Genomic DNA, 3,875 nt, shown 5'->3' with positions numbered 1-3,875 from the left:
ATTATGGCTGAGGGTAAAGTGAAAGATAATACCAAGTGATAGTTGTGGGTTTTTTTCTGAGGGACATGTTTAAGCATTTTGTCCAGTTACTAAATTCAAAATATAACCTAAAATACAATTAATTTCACCTTTCCTCTCTTTCTCTTTTCAAATATCATGGGCTTGTTATCAAGAAGCCCATGTCTAATAACATTATTTTTCCCCATTCAATTTAGTCCATTCTTCCATTCATTTTATTAAGGAATATCAGTCATTTAGGTTTGTGTAACTAAAAAGATGATTAGCCTACTAATGTTTGTTAAGTACCTAAGTATATATGTTAGTCAAGTGCCCACATACACTTAATTCTATTAGGGCATTTCGCTTGGGTTTCTAGGCGTCAAAGAATGTACTGAAGGATGGCTTTCACAGGCTGTTGCTTGTCTGCATGAACATTTGAACTTTAGGCATCATTCTTCATCTTGAACAGGAACAGCATATTTAGAATTAAAGATACAAAGAATATCCCCAAGTTGTTTGCAGAACCATCAGTATGTTTTCTTAAAGGACAGCAGCTAAACAGATTGACAGTCCAGGCAAGTTCTGTCCTGTGTAAATGATTGTGGACCTTATGCGACAAGATTGTGCGGCTCACAAATGCAAGTTTTACATCATCCGTACTGATCTGGTGCCACTGTGCAGTCCACAGTTTGTTGCTTTGCTCAACTGGAAGACCGAGGACATGTCATACGTTTGTTTTCAGACTTCTCGCTTTTACTGGAGACTAATGTGCAACATTTCACATCAAGCAATACCGTGCATTCAGGATGAGATTTGTGTGCTTCATCTTCTGATCCTTGCAAATAGGAAATAGGCATTGCTCAGCTCTTTGTCAGAGTCCTGATCTTGTTTTAGAGAAGCCTATTTTTAAATCTGTGATCTTTAGGGCTTCTCGTGTTCTGGTAGATAAGTTTGTTCGGCTGGTACATGCTTTTGGGAGAACAGAAAAATTCAGGTACATCTGCTTTTAAAGCTGGTGGTTTATGGCAATCTCCTGATCATAGAGTACTCAAAGGCCATCAGATTAATGGATGTTTAATTCTGTTATTACCCAATTACATTAAATGAAGCAAATGAGCAATATAGTCAAACCTTAGCTTTGGCTTCACCGATTTGCTTGTACAATATGTGTTGTTATAATTTGTGTCCTAAGTGCCCTTAAAATCAGGCTGCTTACCAAGCCAAAACACACTACAATAACTTTGTAATGCAAGAGATGGACAGGGGGCTAAGGAGTGTGAATTCCAAAGATATTTAATTACTGCTTTGATTCTTGAAAATACATACATACCTGCCTTTTTCATTTTCTTCATATTATATATAATTCCTCTGGACGTTAAGCAAGAGGCAGCAGTGATTTACTTCATTATTTATGTCAAAATGGAATAAAAAGAATGATGTTGGAAATTGCAAAATGCAGTAATCATATATGAGACTCTGTAGAATTTTATTCTCTAAAGAACCTTGCTCACAGTTGAAATAATTATCGTTATTCTTTTACTTGGACTAAGTAATTTTAATAAATAAGAAGCTGCTGCATTATGTAGTATTGATGTAATAAAAAACTCAAGCATAGGAGCTGAGCTACTGATTTTCATGTGAATCATGATACTCAAAAATCATGGTAAGTATCATGCTTATGATGCTACCATTTTAAAGTAACTATTGCTTCTCTTTAGATTCTGAAATTTCACATCATTCTCACTTTATTAGTATTTTTAAGGATGCTGAGCTCCTTAGGGGAGCCATATAATTTTGCAGAGCACAGTAACATAAAATATTAATTAGCATCATGTACTTTAAATGGACTTTCAGTCAGTTTTGCAAGCTGTTAATTAAGAGTAACTTTTTCCTTCAAGGTATTGCGAAGTGTAAACATGCAGATAGTATAAAACTTCCTTCTTTTGCACAAATACTAAAAGAGGTAATTTTTGTATCCTGAGAGCTCATATATCACAAAGCCAAGGGATTTAACCAGAATCTAGGATATGTTGCTGTTGCATGAAGCTGTTTTGGAGATGAGTAAGATAGCAGTGCAGATACACCATAGAGGTGGTTGTCATGGCTTGCTGGTGACAGTATTCTGCTGCTGCATGCGGTGTATTTCATATGAGATATAAAACTACTGTTTTTAGCAGTGTTTGGACCTTATAACTGCTGTGCTGCTCTGAAAAAGCATGAGAGTTAATAAAAAAAAAGTGGAATAATTTTCCCTCAAATGAAACTCCTTTTGTCTGTCAACATTTCTGTAGCTTTTCTGAAGGGGACTGGGAAAGGGCAGTCTAGTATTTCTCTCTGCCAGTAATTTGGTAGGAACAGCAGTTTTGTGGCACATTGCCAGAGGGGTCTTTGTTAATGAGCTCATTCCATTTCAACATTCTTGGTATAAGCAGGCAGAACTCCAGTTATGTCATTAAATCAACACCCAACCCTGGTTTTCCTGATGAGCTGGGCCAAATGATGTCTGCTTTTATCTTCATTTCCTTGCTATTGTGTGGGGCAGTTTACTTATTTATTTGCCCACAGAGAAGTCATATGCATGTTAGTGTTTCCCTTGACAGGAAGAAGACCTAAGAGCACTGTCTGTTTTCAGGAAGTAGACCACATGTGAGAGCATCTCCTGCCTAGTATTCTTCTCTGAAGACTCGTGGATTTCTGAAGTGGTTATTCTTAAGCTGCGTTGTCCGTCTTCTTCTTTTTTAACTCTTAATGGGACCTGGAGTAGCAAAGGAACTTTTGCCCCCATTTTGATTCATCTTGTGGAGAGAGCAAGTCTTCAAGTAACTTTCCATGAATTTCTGTTGACATGGGATTGGAGGACAGAGGGAGAGAGAATAGCAAAGTTAGAAGCTTAGTATTGGGTACAGGAGGGAAGCAGGAAGTGCAGCAAAATTACAAGGGGCTCATTTGAGGATATGCTGAGAGCAGTTGGGGATGGAAGCTTTGGTAAGTGACAACTGATGGCAAAGAATGAGGTTCTGATGAGGTAGCAGATAGATTTCTTTGAGCAATCTACGAGGGGAATGGAAAAATCATTAATTGGAGATTTTCACAAAATTCATTTTGTGCCTTAGTAAGCACACAGAGAGAGCAGATTTATTTTTTTGAGAACACAGTGTGAATAAGGGTTTCCAGCAAGTTAATTTATTTTGCGGTTTCTATGTGTTTGTTAAGGGATTTTGTATGTTGGAAGCTAGATTCAGAGATTTCTTCCGGATTTTCTGGAGAGAGTAAGGCAGTTAGAGAGGTAGGGGATAGAGAGGGAATAAATTAATAGGAGAAGGAAAGAATGAGTAGAAGAAATCTCTGTGAATGAAAGAGTGGTAAGCCTCAATGTGCAATGAGAAATTGATTTATACTGGAGAGTAACTGACACAAGTGCAGTAACAACTGGATCAGGATGAACCTGCAAGTTAAACACAGCCTCATATGTTTAATGAGATTTTTATACTTTTTAAAAAAAGACTTTGTAAAAATTCTGTTTATAAAAAAATTACTAGGGCAGCATAATTTATAAATAATTTAAAGTAAATTATACCTCTAGATATGTATTATAGACACTGCTTCTTAGTACCTGGCTCATTTTAGCCTCCTTTACTTTTCACCAGCCACCCCCCTCCAAAAAAACCCCAAAAAGACATTTAATTTGTGGTGCTGATAGAGGCAGCAAAGGGACAGGCACCTACTGGCATTGGCCTGTTGTGAACATACATGTCCATGTGTAGGCATGCATATACATACATATACACAGCACAAATTAGAAAGTGATATTTTTTCGATCAAGGTTTTGAAGAAATGGTCTTGTGCATGTGTGCTATTCTAAATGGTAATAAGAT

At 37.0% G+C, this 3,875-nt stretch overlaps 1 protein-coding gene across 1 annotated transcript in view; it reads left to right on the top strand.

Moving 5' to 3' along the window:
- LOC103799865 (small conductance calcium-activated potassium channel protein 2) overlaps positions 1-3,875 on the top strand; it is a 41,272-nt gene that overhangs the window by 34,100 nt on the left and 3,297 nt on the right. The gene's annotated exons all lie outside the window — the stretch shown is intronic.

Source organism: Acanthisitta chloris, unplaced genomic scaffold (assembly GCF_000695815.1).
Source record: "Acanthisitta chloris isolate BGI_N310 unplaced genomic scaffold, ASM69581v1 scaffold13343, whole genome shotgun sequence".
Lineage (NCBI taxonomy): Eukaryota > Metazoa > Chordata > Aves > Passeriformes > Acanthisittidae > Acanthisitta > Acanthisitta chloris.
This window is presented reverse-complemented; position numbering and strand designations above follow the sequence as displayed.